Genomic DNA, 22,454 nt, shown 5'->3' with positions numbered 1-22,454 from the left:
GGAATACTATGGGGCCATGTAAAAGAAGGAAATATTACCTTTTGCAACAATATGGATGGACCTGAAAATTATTATGTTGAGTGAAATAAGCCAGGCAAAGAAAGAAAAATGTCATATGACCTCACTCATTTGAGGAATCCAAGGAACAATGTGAACTGAGGAATGGAATTAAACCTGAAGGGAAGAGGGGAGATGGTTGGTAGGGGGGTAAGCAAGATGTTGAGGGGAATATGAGGGAGGGAGGATGCTTTTGGGGAGATACTAGAATAATGTAAACACAATAAATAAATTAATTAATTTAAAATAGTTCAAATGCTATAGAAATATATTTACCTGAAACCTATGTACTCTTATTGATCAATGTCACCCCTACTAAATGTAATTCTCTAAATAAAAAAATTTTAAAAGCATAATAATTAGTGCTATACACATAATAAAAAATTGTTGGTGAATCTTGTTTTGCTCATATACAAGGTGAGGCAAAAGTAGGTGTATATAGTTGTTTGTATGGAAATAATACAATAATTAATAATCCAAGAATAAACTGTTTCATGTACTCACAACTATACATATAAACCTACTTTTGCCCAACTCCCCACTCTGTATGTATTTATAACTTCTTGTTTTGTCTATGTGAAAACTTAGGAGGGTAAACTTTAAAAGTTTTAAATTCTCCTATAGAGCACATAGTCAACATTTATTCTGTAAAACTTCACTTTGGTATTTGTTAAATAGGCAGGTGTGTTGATCTGCGACTCTGTTCAGGCTAGGGAAATTTTTCTCTTCTTTCATTAATTGCACCCAAATTTTAAATTAAAAAAAATTTAAACTGTAAAATTAACATCACATTTTAAAGGAAAATGTTTTTAAACAATCATGAATATATGTTTTAAGCACTAATACATATACTAAAGTGAATGATCTGTTCTTATTTTTTTATCTTCTGTACAATGGCAAAATAAACTCCAACTGGCAGAGATGTAACCAAAATGTGCCCCTTCTTCTGCTCTAGAAAATACTAGAATCCAAGACAATAAACCATTTAACAAAGAAGAGCTATGGTAACCCTTGACAAGTCTGACATCAGTTCCCAGATCACCTTTCTTTATGAAATACCACATCATGCCAAAAGATGGGGCTCTTGTATCCAGTACAAAAACTAAAAGGGATAGAAAAGATAGGCTACTTTTTCACACACTGGAAAACTATATCCATTACAACTGGCAAGAGCCTTTGATAGCAAGAAATTTTAGTTTCGAGTGTGCGACAAGTAAATTCAATGAGTCTTTATAGCAGGTTATTGAAATAGAGGTAGACAAGTCGTCTTTAGACATTCTCTTTTAAACAGATCAGAAACTCAATTTCCTTGCCTGTGAAATCTAGATAAAATCACTTATTATTAAAATTGAGAACGTACCCTCTTAGTGTTCCAGGAAGAGTGCTTAGCACAGTGACTAGTAAACAGCAGGTAGATGCACAGTGAATGTTCACTATTACCTGTAAAAACCAACGTAGTGTTTACTTGTCTGCTGACTCACAGTAGGTGCTCAATATATATCAAAATTAAATGAATGGATGAATGAGCTGTCAGATCAACTTACAGGATTAGTACAATACAGCTTTCAGTCTGAGCCTGTCAAGCCTATGAAATCAGAATTCTAGGCCTGACAAACCTTGCCCTTCCTGACGAATGGCCCTGTAATAGCTGCCTGGAGGATCTGTGATTTGATTGATTCCAACTGCCCTTGCCTTGCTTGAGCTACTAAGGCGGCATTTTAGTCTCCAGTCTATCTCATCAACTGCAGTCCTGTATCTCTACTATATCTTAATAAGAACAAAAATTGCAACTCATATCAAAACTAGAAAAAAAAAACACAACCAAGTCTATCAAAATAATAGTTAAAAGTAATTTTAACCAAAAAATGAAAGTAATAATAGTAAGTGGCACCTTAACCTTTAAATCTTTTAATTTCATTTTAAACTTTATGGTAGTAATTCCTCAGTGATGACTCCTCAACACATTTAGGTAAAGAAAGAATATTTGAAATATAGGGACAATTTTTGACAATTTCACTGATCCTTATGGAGGTGTTTGGGAGTTTATATTTTTTGTAAGGGAGTCTTGTACACTTACCCAATTTCCAAGATTCAAAATGGCTGAAATGTTGCTACTCAGCTTTGTCTTTCATTCAGAATCAGTTCTAGCTTTATAGTCTACTAAAACACTCTCAATTTTATTTTGTAGCTGTTGTCAAGTTAAAAAATACATTAAAAGTCAGTAATCTTAGTAATACACACACACATACACACACTCGTACACATACATATAGATATAATATGAATGGGGACATATAGATACATACTAGGAGAGAAAGAAACTGTTAGTATTCATACTCTAACCTTAATTCTTTTGCCAAATACATTGAGATGCTTCATAATTATTTGGAATTTTTAAAAAGAAAAACTTATGAAAGTGATCATTGAGAAACAATTTTTAAAATAAATAATTTGTTTTGTTTGTTTGTTTGTTTTAGGTGAGAGGAGGAGCAATAGTGAGGCAAACTCCCACATGTGCCCCAACCAGGATCTACCCGGCAACCCTGTCTGGGGCTGATGTTTGAGGAACAAGATATTATTAGTGCCTGAGGCTGATGTTCTTCAAGGGAGCTATTCTTAGTGCCCAGGGCCACACTTGAACTAATTGAGCCACTGGCTGGGGGGTGGGGGGGGGAAGAGGGAAAGGCTGGGGAGAGGGATAAGGGGAGAAGAAGATGGTCACTTCCAGGAATCAAACCCAGATGTCCATATACCAGGCTGACACTCTATCCAGGGCCTAAAAGAAATAATTTAATTTTAGGGTTTAGTAACACCAAATTCTCCAGTTAGAGAAATGAAGATTTAGGAGTTATGTAGAAAAGAATCTGAACTTGCCCAAAGAGAAGGCTGGTCTTTGCCATTGGCCTTATAGGATCTGCTGTTTATCTGAGGGCCTTGAGTCACACCGGGTAGTCTAAAAATATGATTTGAGGTGGCGCTGGTATATCCATATAGTCTTAGGCTTTGGGCTAGCCAGCCCAGGAGACCAACAATGTGATTTTTGGCTTCGAGTCACACAGTGGGCCTGGAAACTGAATTTAATGAATTGGGCAACCAATCATGCTTATATGATGAAGACCCCCCAAAACTCTGGACATGAAGCTTCCATAAGCCTTCCTAATAGGCAGTATTCCATGCATACTGTCATATTTCAATGCTGGAATTGTCATGTTTCCTGATTCCATGGCTAGAAGACAAATGAAGCTCTGCAATCGAAACCCTCCTAGATGCAGCTCCAGGTGTGCCTTCCTTCCGCTGATCTTAATCTGAATCCTCTCCCTTTAATAAGCTGTAACCATGAGTGTAATAGCTTTCAGTAAATTCAATGAGTCTTTATAGCAGGTTATTGAAATAGAGGTAGTTTGGGGAATCCCTCCACAAACTTTTAGTCAGAAGTGAGAGTGGGAACTGTGCCTCTAACTTCGTAGTTGGCCTCAACTTTTCATAGGGAATTTTCAGGTTTGCTTGAGCAAAACAGTCACAGCAAGTTAATTTGACTGTCATTTTGGAAGTACTAAGTTGAATTATTATATGTATAGGATGGAGTTTATGCTGCCCTTCCCTACCCATAAAGTAAGCACAACCTGTCTTTGAAATTTAAAGATCAGTGACACCTCAAATATATATTACTCTATATTAAATACTTTTATGGTGGTTTCCCATAAGAAAAGACTTTTGAAATATGGGGTGGAAAATATCTCTTTCAAGTATCAACAAGCATCACAAATTAAGGCCAGGTGTCAACAACATGAAAATATGTTGAATGACAACATGACTTCATTTATATGAATTTCAAAACCAGAAATACTGACCCAGGTTTATAGAAGTCAGAATAGTGCCTATCTTGGGGCGGCTGGAGTGGAATGAGGAGATATGAGCGCTGACTGGGAAAGTCATAGGCAGTATTATGGAGTGTTTGAAATGGCCTATATCTTGACTTGGAAAGTAGTCTCATTTTAGTACACCTCAATGTTTTAAAGCTATACCACAATCTGAAAAATATAAGTTCTTTGTCACTTAATAAAGGAAATATCAAGTGTAAAAAAATTTTATTGATTTAACAAACACCTGGTGTCTACTCTGTGTCAGGCATCCTGCTAGTCATTCTACTAGTACTTGTAGATACAACATAGAGCCAATCCTATAAATGAACCTTTCATGATTTTGCATATAAAAAGTTTTATAAATAAATTCTACTTATTCTTTTATGCCCAGTTCAACGTTCCCTTTTTTACAAAAAGGTTTTTAATCTCCTGAATCTGGCAGTGGCCTGTCTCTACTATGGACTCCTTTGGGACTCATAAGGTATCTCACCACTCAGGACTTAATTGTTTCCAAATAGTCTTGTGTTAAATTTGATTCCCATCCAAACTATAAATTTTTCTAAGTTTCTTGAGAGTGGAGATCATATTTTTCTTTGAAAATTTTCACAGTGCTTAGCAAAGTGTAGGTTATGTGATATATGCTTTAGTTCTTTTGGGTAAAAGTAAAAGACAACTTCAATTTGACCATATTAAACACACTTAAGAATAGTTCAAACTTTAGGAAAAGTTAATTCTTTTTTTTTTGTTTTTTTTTTGTATTTTTCTGAAGCTGGAAACGGGGAGAGACAGTCAGACAGACTCCCGCATGCTCCCGACCGGGCACGCCCACCAGGGGCGATGCTCTGCCCACCAGGGGGCGATCGCTCTTTTGCGACCAGAGCCACTCTAGCGCCTGGGGTAGAGGCCAAGGAGCCATCCCCAGCGCCCGGGCCATCTTTGCTCCAATGGAGCCTCAGCTGCGGGAGGGGAAGAGAGAGACAGAGAGAAAGGAGAGGGAGAGGGGTGGAGAAGCAAATGGGCGCTTCTCCTACGTGCCCTGGCTGGGAATCGAACCTGGGACTACTGTACGCCAGGCCGACGCTCTACCACTGAGCCAACCGGCCAGGGCCAAAATTAATTCTTAAAATAATTAATATCCAGAATTTTATATTAGTTTTTAATAGCTCACTTAATGTGCTTGAAAGTGAGAAAATTATTCTTGATATTCTACTCTGTGTCCTGTGGCTCATTCTGATAAGAAATAGAGAGAAGGCTCTCCTGAGCTGTTCAATACCAGTGTATTTGCTTTAATTGAGAAAGAAAAGCATTCTGGGTAAAAAATTGTCTCTAAATATCTCTTCATTTCCCATGGTAATAGAACTCTTGATTCTTTAACTGAGTATATAGTTGCCTAAAATAAAATCTATATTTCCCAGCTTCCCTTGCAACTAAGTGTGGCCATGTGACAAAGTGATAGCTATACTGATAAACTCTTAGTTTCTGTTCCCATAGGAATGTGCTTTCCTCTGTTCTCCATCTTTGACTGCTCTGTGGATTAGGATGACAATTATAAGTCATCTTGAACTATTAGATGAGGACACCTTTGAAATGGCAGAGTAAAGAGAAGATGCCTGAGTTCCTGCATGACTAAATCAAGAAAGCAACCATTACAGCAGTGGTTCTTAAGAGGTGCACTGGTGCGCCCTAGAAGATTTCCAGGTGTGCCCTATGGTATTCCAGAGAAATATGTGCCTGTTGGGGACCAAAACACCAACAGGGTTTTTGGAGTTTAGATTTTTGGGGGACAGAGGTGTGGGAAATTGGCTGTAAGCTGACAGTCTGCCCAACACCCCCACCTCACTTGCCTGATTAGTTTGCAAAAGGCTGTTAAGCTGTGGTGTTGGATTGTTTACACTACCCCCCATGTTCCCTAGAAAGACTGGAGGCAAGTTTCTTCTATCCTTTGTTTGGTGTAAAGTTAGGATAATATGTATGGTGGGGGTTTTCTGCATTCAACACAAGAATAAAAAGAGAGGAATTCTTCAATGTATTGATGAGGAAATGAGAGTTTGCCTTTCAAATATATGCCCAAACATTGAAGAAATCACTAGGACACATCAGGCTCATGTTTCTCATAAACACAAGAAAGAAAAAACTTAACACATTTGTGTCGGGACCTGCTGAATTTACTAAATCTTGCTAAGAATGTATCTATATATGTAAAAATATAACTTTTGTTGTTGTTTTTTTTTAATTTTTTAACCTGTCTTTTTTACTAATTCTAAAAAGCATAACTCAAAAAATGTAACATAAAAATGTTTTTTAATGTCACAATAAATTTAATTTTGTATTTATTTCATTTAATCACCATAAAAGCACGCTTGGACTTTATATTTTTCTTTAATATTTGACTTAATTATTATAACATAATGTTTTATAAGTGTTTCAGAATTCTATTTCATTCTATGGTTGCTCCTCTTTCAGAGTACCTTATTTGTATAACTTTGATATAATATACTGAATACTAGAGTTATAAATTGGGAGTGCTTTTTACAAATGTTCTTTCATCTGATCAACTATATTTACTTCCTTTAGTTTCTTTTTATATCTGCTTTTCTGTCTTTTTCTTGTTTTTTTTTCACAGATTTTATTTATTCATTTTAGAGAGGGAGGGGAAAGAGAGAGAAAGAGAGAAAGAGATAGATAGAGAGAGAGAGAGAGAGAGAGGGAGAGGGAGAGAGAGAGAGAGAGAGAGAGAGAGAGAGAGAAGGGTGGAGACAAGAGCAGGAAGCATCAATTCCTATATGTGCCTTGACCAGGCAAGCCAGGGTTTTGAACTGGCAACCTCAGCATTTCAGGTCCACGCTTTAGCCACTGCACCACCACAGGTCAGGCATCTTTGTCTTTTTTCATAGTGGTGATTTTTCCTGATTTGCCTGTTGATTTTTCATATTATGTTCATATATGTAGGAAAAAAAGAAGCCTGGTCATTAACATGCTTTAATGTTTTCCTTGCTTTTAATAGATAGGATGTCTTGTGAATAAGTGATTGGTTTGGATACAGCAGGGACAGGAATGCCAAATATCAGGTTTTACTTTAGGATGAATAGACAAATTGCTGGCTCTCAGGATGCTGGCCCTAAATGCAAGAATAAGAATGGGTTCACTCTATGTTGTCAATAGAAAAGCTTTCACCTCTTACTACTTATGTAATTAATTTAGAGAAGACTGGGGATCTTACTTGGTTTCTGTTTTTGATGGTGGCAGATGTCTCTGCCTGTTCTCAGTGTGTATGAATGAGAGAAATAAATGTCTATGGTGATTGATTCAACTGTATTAAATTTAGAATCCCCATTTTCATTCCTTATTCTCAATTCTGCCCTCTGCCAGGCCTCCAATCAACTCTTTTGTAGCTTTACTGTGTTTTTTTGGGTGCAACAGTTTTGGGTGTTATTACTAGTTAACACTACTACAATTAGCTTTTTTTTCCAGGAAATTGTTGAAATTTCATTTTTCTTCCATTTCACCTGCCACCCTCACTTTTGCATAAGTGCATATATACAAATACATATCTTGACTCTTATTTATTCCTTAGTTTTCTACTTCTACATATTTATTTCAGTACTGCCTGGGACAGAATAACAGGCAAACTATATGCCAACCTCATCATCTTGAACAGTAACCCAAGAATAACTCTATATTTTATAAGCATATATCTTGCCATTTGGGAAAACATATTGCAGAATCCTCCCTATATGACTGTCCCTTGGTAACATAACCCCTTTTACATTTTTATCCGAAGAGAACTTGAATGACTTTTAGAATAACAGGAGGAGCATATATTTTTTTAGTTGTTTGGTATCCTAACAAATTCATTTTATTAATTAAGGAAGAGGCAAAAAATGGTGGTTGGATAGACAACCAATGACATCTGCCATGGTAGTGATTTACCTTTTTTCCTCCCCAACATCATTTTTTAAAAACGTTAGGGAAGCTTATTTTAGAATTGAATCTTTGAGTAATCAGCATTCCTGAGAGGTTAGGTGTCAGAGCTAAAGAACAGCACTGAGGCCTGGCAAAGATGGAATTTTAAGGCCCAATGTGGCAAGATGGGGTAGAGAAGAAGTGGTGGAGACAATGTACTGAGAATAAGAAAAACCAAAAAGGCCTGACCAGGCGGTGGCGCAATGGATAGAGCATCGGACTGGGATGCAGACGACCCAGGTTCGAGACCCTGAGGTTGCCAGCCTGAGCGCAGGCTAATCTGGTTTGAGCAAAAAGCTCACCAGCTTGGATGCAAGGCCCCTGGCTCGAGCAAGGGGTTACTTGGTCTGCTGTAGCCCCATGGACAAGGCACATATGAGAAAGCAATCAATGAACAACTAAAGTGTTGCAACGAAAAACTAATAATTGATGCTTCTCATCTCTCTCTGTTCCTGTCTGTCTCTCTCTCTGACTCTGTCTCTGTCACTGTAAAAAAAAAAAAAAAAAAAGAAAAAAGAAAAAGAAAAACCAAAAAGGCCTAGAAGTGAAGCTGATGGACACTGGTTAACTGAGCCCATCAAGTGTACATACATACTGAAGGAGATACTAAGAGACTGATGGACTGTAAATGAGTCTGGAGTTTGTCAATCCATCTGGGCAACCCATTAGGTGACAAGGCTGAGAATAAAGGGCTAATATGTTATCAATGATGAAACATAGAGATGAAAATACCCCAAAACATAGATGACTTTGCTGAGCCACTGAAAATATTTGGAAACACTTTTACCTTGATGTCTTTTGCTTTTGAGATAATTTTGAGATAATTAAGGCACTCTTAATTAAATGATTTACTTAATATGCACATTTTTAATTTTACATATAAGGATTTATGTTGTATATATATTGTGTTACTATATTCCCATATCGAGCAGTACAGATTTGTGTCACTTTTTGAATGACTAGAAATTATTCCACTATAGAGATGTGCTATAATTTAAATCAATCCCCTATTTTGCATTTTTATATATTTTTAAGTACAATGAGTTTTAATTATTAATCACCTAACCACCCATTAATTTCAACCCAGCCTACTCAATATTGTCAAGATAATTTTATAATCCAATTTTGTAACTGCCAAATCCTGACACACTACAGTCCTTAAATTTCCTTAAATTTAAAACCGAGTCTCCTTAGAGAGTAATTTCTATTTAATTTTAACATTGTCATCACTTTCTAATAAGAACTTTTCAATATAGACAAACAAGTTAGTCACTATCATAATGTACATCTTCAGTCTTGTTTCTTTTTCATTGTTCATGACATATTTTCTAGACAGTCTTTATTAGGAATCTTGTCATCAGACTGTCTTTCCATTAACATTTTGGAACCCCTCCCCTCCCCCCCAGGGACTGCAAGAGAACAAAGATAGCTCTGAGGATTCAATGAAGTATATTTCTTTGGCCAGGACTGCCTAACAGAAATAAATGCAAGCCATCTATTTTTAATTTTTCTAGTGGCCACATTAAAAAACTAAAGATAAACAGATGAAATTAATTTTAATATAGTGACCCAATATATACCAAATCTTGTTTCAACATGTACTCAATATAAGAATTAAGATATTTTACATTTTTTTTTTTTGGTACTAAGTCTTCAAAATCTGTAGTATATTTCACATTTACTGCATATTTCAATTCAAACTAGAAACATTTCAAGTGGCAACTGGCTACCCTACACTAGTTCTAGACACAGTCTATTGTCATTTCCTCCTTCCTTAAATCTCTGGAAGTGTAAAGTGAACAATCTGTCATGTGAATTCTAGCATTTATTGTTAGTACCATTCATTATCATACCTTCTCCTTGCATTAGTTACTTTTTGATGCATTTGTCTTATCTTGTAAGCTAACCTGTAAATGCTTTTAAGACTGGGACTGTGGACTGACTGAATCTCAAGGTTGGAAGTAGCTATAACAAAACCATCAACTACTTCTTCTCTTAAAGCATGGCTCTGCACCTAGTCCCAGAAACTAGCTAAAGTCAAATCCAGTGGTCAGGGCTTCCACGCATTTTAAGGCAGACAACTTCTCTGGCTAGTGCTAGAAGGGAATCTTTTTTGCAGGATCTGAAATTGTTCCTTTTACGTCTGCATCTCTTGAGCCCACATGAAAAAAATCTATGTCACACGATGAGACATTACTTATTAGGAGATACAGTAGTCCCATAACTTGTTCTCTTCTATAAAAACCCTCCCAAGTTCAATCATTATTTCTTCATTTGTCATGTTTTTGAGTTTTCGTCATTTTGCTCTTCTCTGAAATAATTCCAATCTTCGAGGTATTCTTAAAGTGCTCAATCTAGAACTGAACACAGAACTCCAGATGTGGTTTGGCCAGTGAAGAGTTTGACTATCTCACAAGACTCGTGAAGGGTGGATGGAAGAGAAAAAGAGCGCTACAAGACATTAGCTCAAATCATCTTTGCACACCCAGTGTTCAGTCCAGAAATATATACACATACACCACACAGTTCTTCATGATAAATTTCAGTTGAGTCTGAGAATTGTCATGCGCTTTGTTTTTGGTAGGGGTGGTCCAAACAAAGGGCCAACCCACAGAGATAACTTGAAGAGAAACTGAGGATCCAGTAAGTTTAAGGAAAGTGATACCTGCAATCAGGGAACCGTGTTCTATAAAGTATCCAGCAGTCTGGAGATCTGGCTGGTGATGACGATGCAATTACCCTGGTCTTCAGACATACTTAATGCTCTTCTCTGCCTTACCTTTAAGAGGAATTATTTTCTGCATGTCTTCACTTTACAGACTAGGGCAGGAGGAAGATTCAGATGACTCAAATATTGCTGCGTTAGACCCTCAAACAGTGAGCGGGAGGTGAAAGACAGGCAGGATGTGGGAACGATGCCGACCACGTGGTCTGGGGGGCGTGCCCTAGCCTAAGGCCGGGCCCTAATAAGCTCTACTGGCGGGAGGCGGGGCGGCGGGGCAGCGGCGCGCGCGGGGGGGGGGGGGGGGCGGGGCAGGAGGGAGCGACGTGCCGACGTTGGCGCCGCAGCGGGCGGGTGACGTGTGGGTCCGCGCCTGCTCCTCCCCATCGCTACTAGCTGAGTCCGTGTGTCTGTCCCGCGGTGAGCGGTGTGGCTGCCCTCGCGTGCGGTGTCCTGTGGCCGGGAGTGACGCGGGCAGACGTGGTGTGGGGTTTGGGTGAGGACGCGGCGGTGCGGCGGCCCGCGGCATCCTCAGCTCCGCCCGAGGCGCCCCACCTGGCGTGGGAAGTAAAAATAAAACCGAAACAGGGAGGCACCGAACGGGAGCAGACAGAGGGATGGGAAGCGCGTGAGCCGCGGAGAGGTGAGGCAGTGGAGGCGGGGGGAGGAGAGGGGCGGCGCGGCCAGGGGAGGCTGGCGGGGGGGCGGGGATGGCCGGCTGGGCCACCCGACCGCTCCAGCCACGGCGGTGGTTCTCAGCCTCCCTAGGTGGCAGTCCCCGAGCTGTCATCCCTCCCCCGGCCCTGCGATAGTCTGTCTGGTCCTGTGCTTGGAATTTGTACGTGGGGGTGGGGATCAGAAAAACAAACAAACAAACAAAAAAACCGAGCCACCTAGTTACCAGGTATTAGGCCGTAAAGTGATGACCACGTGGGGAGATTTTTCTTTCCTTTGCGTGGGTAAATTTTCATTAGTTTTGTTTGTTTGGTTTTTGTACATTCCAAAGTTGTGCTAACTTTTTCGTTTTCTTCACGTCAGTTCTGGTCGTGAAATCTGTTTCCTTGGTTCTTTTTTCTTTTCTTTTTTTTAATACCCCTACACTGAAAATTAAAAAAGACTGGTCAGGGAGGACCATGGTGAATTGGTAGCGAATTTAGCAGTCGTATAGTCTAGAATTTGAAATAAGTAACTTTGTGTGTGTGCACGCCGGCGCCAGGGAGGCGTTGAGGGTAAGTGGACAGGTATTTCAAATAGGCTTCTCATCACAAATTAAGTTATCAACTGCAGTGTATTCCCATATTTTGCTTTTCTTTGGTTTGAAAGAATAATTTTAGTGGTAGCTAAATTTGATATGAATGGAATCACATGTGAAGTTCTAACTACATAGTTGCTTTTTCTTCCCTCAAGTAAAGTTAGATTAAGTAGCAGCTATTTCCATCAACAGATTTCATTTTTCATAGGTTGAAATAATTTTTCTGATTTTCAAAGTGTTGTCAAACACTGAGAATTCAGCTTTTGACTCTACTCTCGATCTGCCTCTGTTCTTTTATTTTTAGTAGTTATGATAATAGTCTTGCATTAAAAGTCTTCCTAGCAATGCCAATTTAGTATAGGCTAAATAATTTTGAGTACATTTATTTTTTATGGTTTTAGCTTTCTTGATCCTTATTAAACACTTAAAATGTTGCTAATGTTTTCTATCAAGACTTCTTAGAGGTCTTTTTGAAGTTGTCATTGACAAGCAAGTTACTTTGTATAGTTAAGAAACATGGTGTACAAATATGGTAAAGGAAACCTTATATTACATTCCAAGAGAGGAAATCATTGCTCACTGATGAGATGTTATCTTTTTTGAAAAAATTTATTTTCTTGAAAGTTTTTGAAATGTCCAACTGGGTAATCAGATGGAACAATATAAAAATGTTATATTTTACTCTTACTTATAATAGTAATAAATATGCCTCCATCTTGATTTAAGAAACTTAGTTATAAAATTCTACATAAGTGATTTATAAGAAGAAATTTGTATGAGGATGATACTCAGTTTGGAAAAATAACTTCAGTACCTCTTTTTCCAGTGTGAATGCATTTTCTTTAAGGAGTGAAGTAAACTTTACAAAAATATTGTCACTTTCAGTACTCTAGGATTGGAGTGGTAAGGAGTAACCTAAACATCATTTCTGTAAAGCTTCACACATCAATACTCTGAGTACATATCATCGACCACATATTTATTGAGTTACTTGGCACAGGCCAAGAACCATATGCAAGATATCAGAGAAAAGCAAGACACACTACTTCTGCACTCTTGAAGATTATAATCAAATGCTGGCTTGGTGATACTGTTCAGTGAATTGACTTCTGGCAAGGAAAAATACTAATGTATGGCCAGTGACTGCTCCCTTGGCCAAACCAAACTTAGCAAAATAGAGGCTTTGGCACTAATTTAAAAGTGAAAAATTTGGTATTTCAAGTTACTAATTCTGGCCATCAGCTTGGGGAAAAAATGAGTGAGTTATTAGGGAGTTAGAAGAGTGACTACTTTAACTTCAGTTTTTCAGAGCTCTATTTCTATTTATTAGAAACAGCAGAACAATGGAAGAACACTGCTGAAGTTCTGAATCCAGTGGACATTTTACCACATTCTTTGACATTGTTTGATGTGGTTGACCATACATACCTGTTTCTCAAAACCTCTCTTCCCTTGCTTTAGAGATACCGAACTTCCATTTATTCTCTGGCTATTTTTGGTCTTCTACTGTTCAAAATCTTTCTCTATCTTTTTTTAGACCTTTTCCACCTGTTTATTCTTTAAAGGCTTATGTTCCTCCAGCTTTTGCTGCCTTTTCTTCTTAGCCTATATGCAAATCCTTGGGTAATTTTTCTCACTTCTTATGGTATTCCTCATGATTCTAAACCAATCTTTTCTCTTCCATACCTGAATATTTGATCTTTACTGAATATCTGTTTGAATATCGTATAGATATCTAATATTCAACTTGAGGTTGAACTCATGATATTCCTATCCCTCCCTTCACCCTAAAAAATTCATATCTATACCCTAGTTCAATGAATTATGCTATCAATCTGATCTATAAATGTGGAAGTCAGCCTTGAACTTTGCTCCCTAGCCCACCACTAATATAGATAGAGCAAGCCAAGTAGATTTGACTTAATCACTTGGATTCTTCCACTTTTCTGTAAATCACTGTCATTACTTTAGTTCAGGAACCCATGCTCTTTGTCTTTCATCTGGATTTCTGCAACAATCTCCTAGTATTTTTCTGCTTTCCATTCTTGCCTTCCTGTGGTCCATGCCCATGACTGCAGTCATAGTAGTCCTTATTACACACAGCTCAAGCCACAAACCCTTTTGGAAATTATTTTACTGTCAGAGTAATTTCTAAACAACCTGATAAGGCCCGCATGACCTAGTTCTAACCTATCTCTTCAGCTCTATCGCTTGTCACATTACTCATTGACCACTACACTCCAGTCATATTTTCAGTTCCTTGAATGTGAAATCTTGCCTGACCTGTGGTGGCACAGTGGATAAAGGGTTGACCTGTAATGCTGAGGTTGCTGGTTCAAAACCCAAGGCTTGCCTGGTCAAGGCACATATGAGAAGCAATTGCGAGTTGATGCTTCCCGCTCATGCCCCAACACACCCATTTCTCTCTCTGTCTTTTCTCTAAAATCAATTTAAAAAAAAGTAACAAATATATCAGCTGGAATATGTTGCCCTCTTCATCTGGCTAACTTTTCATCCTTGAAGTCTCAATTATAGGAAGCTGTTCCCCCTTCAAAACCTCTCTGTTCCAATCATACTCTTTACTGCCCCTTTTAATAGTGGTCTTATATATTTTGTATTGACATAGGTTGTTTAATTGGCTTGTCTCCCCCACTGGACTATAAACTTCACAAGGGCAGGTACCACATTGATTTTGCTCACCATGGCCACCACCTGGTGTCCAGCATGTTGTAGAAATGCGGGTTAAGAAATGTCAGTTAAATGAGTGAAAGCTGTTCCTACAGTCTTCTACTATGATTTTCCTTCTGAGCCCATTTTTACTCTAGAGTTTCTAACAAATACCGGCTTTCCTTTTACCCTTGCTTTTGTTTTTCTACTTTATTATCTTGGGATTTTAATAATGTTTACCCAAATACTAATTTTAGAGTTAAATTTATGCATGTATAAGTGTTTGAGTTCTTTGAGAAAAATGGCATTGTGAGTTGAGTAAATCATGTTAGATTTTGATTTCTTTTATGTTTGAGTGAACATTAATTTGTAAAACATCTTATTTCTTCTTAAGGACTAAAATAAATTAATCAAATAGTTAACTAATTTCTGTGAAAAATATTTTTTGAAGTCTTGAAATAGAAAGACAATGTAAGTATTAAAAAAAAAAAAAAGTATATGGGAATCCAGACTTTTAAAACTCTCTCTTTTGTGTGTCACTTTTGGCCTCCCGTTATCTTTCCTGTCACTCCATCTAGCTAGCCATTATACAAATATTAGATATTTATTGAGTCTGTTTGGAGGTTCTAGCAGGGGAGCGCAGCTACTCGTATACCCTTGACCGAAGAACGGTCCTCTCCTCTAGCGGGGGAGGTCGTCCTCTTCGACTGAGCGTGCAGCTTCGGGAGGGACACACATGGAGCGGTGAGGGAGGAAGGGGACACCCGCCTAGCCAGCCAGATCAGCTGAATCAACCCTAGCGATCAATGGGGTGACAGATGTCGCAGCCAGATCGCCCTCACATCCTGGATATTTATTGAGACTGTATTATGCCTCCGGTACTGTTTTAGATGGCTGTGGATACTGCAGTGAACAAAGCAAGTTCCCACCCTTTTGGGACTTGATCTCTTGCATGAAGCTGACAACAGACACAAAATATACATGTACATGTCAGTTTTTAATAAAAAATGTATTTTTTAATGTGTGTGTCTCAAATGTTGTATGGGCAATTATACTAAATTAATTGTTGTTTACCTGAAATTCAAATTTAACTTTGCATCCTATATTTTTATCTGCTAAATCTAGCAACTGTTATTTAGAGAAAAGTTTGTATGATTCTTAGTCTGAGGGTATAATCACAAGGTTATCATTAAAGTTTAGGTCTTTTGAAAATGTAATGCTGACAATGAAGTCATACATACCTCTGATCAAGTAGAGGAAGGTATCTTTAGAATCTGATGTGCTGTGCCTGGATATTTTTCAAGAATATGAATTGAACACGGAAAGAGAGCACACCATCCAAGGACAAATGAAAGAAAATTTTAAGACTTGGGATGCATATCCTGGAAGGAACATTAAGGTTAACAAACAATTTTCAAATGTATTAATCACTCTGTTTCTTGGAGTAAATGTTAGGATGTTAAAAAAGAGAAAACAGGTTTATTTAACTACTTAATCTGTGTCCTATGTTAAGGAGAATGAAAAATGGACTCTAAATTGGAAATGGCAGAACTGATTTAGGTTAAATGGAGCTGAAACACATTATGGGTAGGAATAGTAAAAGAACTCCCAAATGTTCAGTTTTCAGGTTCAGTGTCTTATAAGCCTGAGAGATTTGTCAGATAGTGTTTTTAGAACCTATTTGCCAGGCACTAAGTTCAATGCCTTCACAACTGGTATCTCTCCTATTAGTCTTCTGTACTTACTTAAAACTAAATTAAAACTTTTAATTATGCATGACCAGAAGGTGACACAGTGGATAGAGCATCGGACTGGGATGCAGAGAACCCAAGTTTGAAACCCTGACATCACTTGCTTGAACAAGGGATCATCCAGCTTGAGCATGGGGTTGCTGGCTTGAACGTGGGATCATAGACATGACCCATAGTTGCTGGCTTGAACCCAAGGTCTCTGGCTTGAGCAAGGGGTCACTCACTGTGATCTAGCTCCCGGTCAAGGCACATATGAGGAAGCAATCAATGAACAACTAAGGAGCTGCAATGAAGAATTGATGCTTCTCATCTCTCTCCCTTCCTGTCTGTCCTTATCTATCCCTCTCTCTCTCACAACCCCCCCCCCAAAAAAAAAAACAAAACCAAAAACAAAGAAACAAAGAAAAACAACAAAACTTAATGGAATATTTCAAGAATGTGAAAAATTTCAGAAAATAATGTAACAAACACTGTTGTACTTGCCATGTAGATATAATAGGTATTATTTTTGCTATCTTTGTTTCAGATCTTTCTTTTAAAAACGATTGCTAATTTTTTTGTCACTTTTCCCCCTCCCCCTTGAAGGGGAATCCACTACCTTCAAGCTGTTGCATATAGTTTTCATTCATGTTTCTACATAGTTATTTCTGTATAACAGAATGTAAAACAAGGCCTCATTGGGACGAAGGAGCTTGTGAAAGGAAGGCTTAAAGTGGGGTGCCACGTATCTTCAACTATTATTAGAAGTCACGCATGTGAAAAAGAATGCTTACATTTGATACTGGGCCCTGGTCGGTTAGCTCATTCAGTTAAGAGGTTAAGAGCGTCGTTCGGAAACAGCCAGGTTGTGGGTTCCATCCCTTGTTGGGACACACATGAGAAGCAACCAGGAAATGTATGACTGAATGGAACAACAAAGGCTTCCCTTTCCCCTCCGTCCTGTCTCCCTTCCTCTCTGTCTCTCTAAAAGTCAATAAAAATTAAACCCTGCCCAGGAGCGTGGCTGGTTGGAGTACAGTCCCAGAGCATAGAGGTTGCTGGGTTCAATGCCCCAGTCAGGGCACACAGGAGCAACTTGATGTCCCCCCACCCTGCCTCTCAAAAGAAAAAAAAATTTTTTGATATTGTATATTAGGCAGTACAGATAATTTTTAAAAAGGTATAATACTAAGAATATATTAAATGCAATACTGTGGCACAGTGGAATTCTTACTATGTATAATATTTGTTCTAGTTCATACTATCTAATGAATTAGTAATACTTGTTTTTAGTAGTTGGGGTATAAGAACCTTGTGTAAAGTTTATTTTTTAAAAATTCATATATTTTGATTTATAAAATATATTGTATATACAGTTGTGAAACAAGAGTATTTGTCTATTATAGTATTATTTATTTATTGTAGTATTTTACATATGAATAACTGTAAATCTACTTTTGCCTCACCCTGTATGTATTTATTTTTCCTTTGCTTTCTCTGTTTTAAGTTCCAAGAGTGTTTTAATTTTATTAGAAACTGTTTAAGAGCAGTTGCTTCTTCCTTAAGAATGAAGTAGGATCTAAAGTAAACTTGCTAGGTGGAAATAATGATGAATTAAAATTTCCCACCTGACCAATGGGTGGAGTAGTGGATAGAGTGTGGGCCTGGGATGCTGAGGAACCAGGTTTGAAACCCGAGGTCGCTGGCTTGAGCACATATTGCAGGCTTGAGCATGGGATCATAGACATGACTCCAGGGTCACTGGCTTGAGTGCAAAGGTGGCTGGCTTGAAGCCCAAGGTTGCTGGCTTGAGCAAGGGGTCACTGTCTCAGCTGGAGCCCCCCGCCCCCATACCCCTGATCAAGGCACATATGAGAAAACAATCAATGAACAGCTAAGGTGCCACCACGAGTTGATGCTTTTCATCTCTCTCCCTGTCACCCCATCCCACCCCTCTCTCTCTCAGAAAAATTCCCTTAAAATTCTCAGGTTGTCACAACATACTGTCTCTCAGTATGTCCTAGACAGCCATGTTTTTCTTTACTTGGAACATACTATAATTTCTTCAGATGAACCAGGTGAAAAGTTGGCATATGTTTAATGACCATGTGTATTATTTTAGAAAGGGAACATAGTTTTAAACATTGGAGTCATGCAATGCAACAAGATGTTCACAGTTTGAAATGCATATGTGAAAGAGTCTAAGGGAGCACCATATTTTTGTTGCTTATTCAGTCTAGAGTGTGTGTTCAGTATGTGAAGTAGTGGGCAGAACCTCCAATATTATTATTTTTTGTCTGTTTATACTTTTTATTTGACATATTGTCTTTGATTGATACAAGTAATTAAATATGATTCCACTACATTAACCAATTTGTGGCAATAAGATACTGTAGAAGTAACAAGTAACAGGTGAAATTTCTTTTTAGGATTTACCATGGAATATGACCTCCTGTGAGGTGGCATAATAGAGGATTAGATGTACAAGGCTGATGTTTTCTGAATTCTAATCTTGAAAGTGCCCCATCTCAGTGCCATCTGATCTGCTGAAACAGAAAGTTGGGGATGAATCAGATCATGAATAGTGGGGCTCAGCAGTTTGAGAAACCCTCCACCTGACTTTGATACATACTAAAGTTTGAGAATGTCTTCTCTATATTCTCCACTGACTCCTGCTTTGATTTCTTCTTCCAGATGTTCTGGAAAATGTTATTTAGAAAAATACACATGTAATCCCTGAAGCATCTCATTTCCAGAAGTGCTCCCCAGAATTCATTCCCAATGGGTAGTTGACACTTAAAATGGATCATTTTACTTTCCTGATAATTTTTAATGTGATACAGAGAATCCAGCTGTTTATCCTCAGCCTTACTGATAGATATACAATGTAATCATGTTTTTTGCTTTATTTTTTTTGTTTCTGATTTCTAATCTAATTTTATTTTGCTCAGCAAACATGACCTATATAGGTGGTCAGCAAACTAATTTGGTTACCCTGAGCCCAGGAATAATTTTTTTATACTTTATCTTCTTTTTTTTTTTTTTTTTTGTATTTTTCTGAAGCTGGAAACGGGGAGAGATAGACAGACTCCCGCATGCGCCCGGGATCCACCAGGCACGCCCACCAGGGGCGAAGCTCTGCCCACGAGGGGACGTCGCTCTGCCGAGACCAGAGCCACTCTAGCGCCTGGGGCAGAGGCCAAGGAGCCATCCCCAGCGCCCGGGCCATCTTTGCTCCAATGGAGCCTTGGCTGCGGGAGGGGAAGAGAGGGACAGAGAGGAAGGAGGGGGGGGTGGAGAAGCAAATGGGCGCTTCTCCTATGTGCCCTGGCCGGGAATCGAACCGGGGTCCCCCGCACGCCAGGCCGACGCTCTACCGCTGAGCCAACCGGCCAGGGCATTTTTTTACACTTTAAAGTGTTGTTAAAAATATAATAAAGCCCTGTCTGGGTGGCTCAGCGGATAAAGCGTCATCCTGGCATGTTGAGGTTGTGGGTTTGATCCCCAGTCAGGGCATGTACCAGAAGCAATTGATGAGTACACACCTAAGTGGAACAACCAAGTGGAACAATGAGTTGATGCATTTCTCTCTCTCTCTCTCTCACCCACCCCCTACCTCCCCCCCCCCCGCTTTCTCTCCTTCCCCCACCTCCCTGTCAGATCAGTAGAAAAATTAAAACATAATAAAGCAAAGACTATGGGGGAGAGACTGGATGGTGGCCTGCCAGACCTAAAATATTTCTCTATTTATACATGGAAAGTTTGCTGATTCCTTCATATATATAATACATATATGTTGAAATTTGTTGAGATTTGGTTTATGGCCTAGTAGACATAGTCTGCATATTTTAAACTGTTACTGATGTATTTAAGAAAAATTTACATTTTCTAAACATTAGATACAGGTTTTTGTGTATGTTCATTAAATTAAACATCACTAATTTCACTGTTCCAAGTATTTTCTACCTTTACTGATTTTTTTTTTATTGGTGATTTGACCTATCAATAATTGATCACTTATTGAACTTCCACTTTGATGTTTGAATTGCCACTTACTTTTGGAAGTCTGCTTATTTTATTTTATGACACTTTTATCAGGGCATGCCTGTAAATGCAAAATTTTTATGTCTTAGTGTTGTATCTTTTATTATTATGAAGAGACTTTTAAAATTCCTGATAATACCTTTTGTTTTAAAATTTATTTTGATATTTTTGCTACTTCATTATTTTTTACAGGAAGATTTTATTCCTTGACTTTCAGTCTTTCTTTATCTTTGCTTAAGGTGTGGTTTGATTGCTGTTTGGTAGTTCAAATTGTAAATATTTAGAGTGTTAAGTTTAGTTTATTTATACTTATTGTGAGTATTGATATGTTTAGACTCATTTCTTTGTTCTTTTCTTTCTTTTTTTTTTTTTTTTTTTTTGCATTTTTCTGAAGCTGGAAACGGGGAGAGACAGTCAGACAGACTCCCGCATGCGCCCGACCAGGATCCACCCGGCATGCCCACCATAGGGCAATGCTCTGCCCATCCTGGGTATCGCCATGTTGCGACCAGAGCCACTCTAGCGCCTGAGGCAGAGGCCACAGAGCCATCCCCAGCGCCTGGGCCATCTTTGCTCCAATGTAGCCTTGGCTGCGGGAGAGGAAGAGAGAAACAGAGAGGAAGGCGCGGCGGAGGGGTGGAGAAGCAAATGGGCGCTTCTCCTGTGTGCCCTGGCCGGGAATTGAACCTGGGTCCTCCGCTCCTCCGCACGCTAGGCCGACGCTCTACCGCTGAGCCAACCGGCCAGGGCTCTTTGTCCTTCTTAAACCGTACTTTGTCTATTTGTGATAGTATATTGGGTTATTTTTATTTTTATTTTTTTTGTATTTTTCTGAAGTTGGAAACGGGGAGGCAGTCAGACAGACTCCAGCGTGCACCTGACCGGGATCCATGCGGCATGCCCACCAAGGGGCGATGCTCTGCCCATCTGGGGCATCACTCTGCCGCAATCAGAGCCATTCTAGCGCCTGAGGCAGAGGCCAAGGAGCCATCCTCAGCGCCCGGGCCAACTTTGCTCCAATGGAGTCTTGGCTGCGGGAGGGGAAGAGAGAGACAGAGAGGAAGGAGAGGGGGAGGGGTGGAGAAGCAGATGGGTGCTTCTCCTGTGTGCCCTGGCCAAGAATCGAACCCGGGACTCCCGCACACCTGGCCGACACTCTACCACTGAGCCAACCGGCCAGGACCTTGGGTTATTTCTTTATATCTCTTTCTGTCTTCTAGGTCATCACTTTTCTCTTTAGTTATATCTAATCTGTTGTTTAATCCATCCATTGATTGTTTTTAAAATGAACAAGCATATCTATATCTATAGATATAGATATATATATAGATATCGATATATATAGATATATATAGATATTTTTTTTGTACTTTTCCGAAGCCAGAAACAGGGAGGCAGTCAGACAGACTCCCGCATGCGACCAACTGGGATCCACCCTGCACGCCCACCAGGGGGGGATGCTCTGCCCATTCGAGGTGTCGCTCTGTTGCAATCAGAGCCATTCTAGTGCCTGAGGCAGAGGCCACAGAGCCATCCTCAGCGCCCGAGCCAACTTTGCTCCAATGGAGCCTTGTCTGTGGGAGGGGAAGAGAGAGACAGGGATGAAGGAGAGGGGGAGGGGTGGAGAAGCAGATGGGCGCTTCTCCTGTGTGCCCTGGCGGGGAATTGAACCCGGGACTCCTGCACGCCAGGCACTTGCTCTACCACTGAGCCAGCCGGCCAGGGCCACAAGCATATATTTTTAATTCTAAACATTGCATTTTCAAAATTGCCTAGTCATTTATTTTATTCTTCATTATTTTTAAATTATTTTTTATTTTGTTAAACATTTTGCACAGTTATTTTATATTTAAAAATTCTATTATTAAAAAGTCAGATTTTCTAAATATTAAACTTTGTGATAACTTTAAGGATATGAGCAATCAAGAACAACAGAAGCAGGGAGTCCTCTGAGGCATCCTGTGTGGCCGCCTTCCCACATTGGACACATGCTCTTTGCCCCAGAATAATCAGCGATGTTTCTTAATTGAGTTTCACATCTTTTCACACTGTGGGAAGTACCTGTGTTATAAAATATCTCTATTTTAGACTGTGAAGTGGGGTTTCATGAAATTTGCACTTTTGATGTTTTTGGGCTAGATCAGCGATTTTCAACC

General features: G+C 39.1%; 1 protein-coding gene across 1 annotated transcript in view; it reads left to right on the top strand.

Annotated features, from left to right (window-relative positions):
• The first annotated feature begins 10,963 nt into the window (after window positions 1-10,963).
• ASCC3 (activating signal cointegrator 1 complex subunit 3) overlaps window positions 10,964-22,454 on the top strand; it is a 353,954-nt gene continuing 342,463 nt past the window's right edge. The window contains exon 1 of the mRNA XM_066254466.1: window positions 10,964-11,248. The gene's annotated coding sequence lies outside the window, so the exon portion shown is untranslated. The remainder of the gene's footprint in view (window positions 11,249-22,454) is intronic.

This window comes from Saccopteryx bilineata, chromosome 1 (assembly GCF_036850765.1).
Source record: "Saccopteryx bilineata isolate mSacBil1 chromosome 1, mSacBil1_pri_phased_curated, whole genome shotgun sequence".
Taxonomy (NCBI): Eukaryota; Metazoa; Chordata; class Mammalia; order Chiroptera; family Emballonuridae; genus Saccopteryx; species Saccopteryx bilineata.
This window is presented reverse-complemented; position numbering and strand designations above follow the sequence as displayed.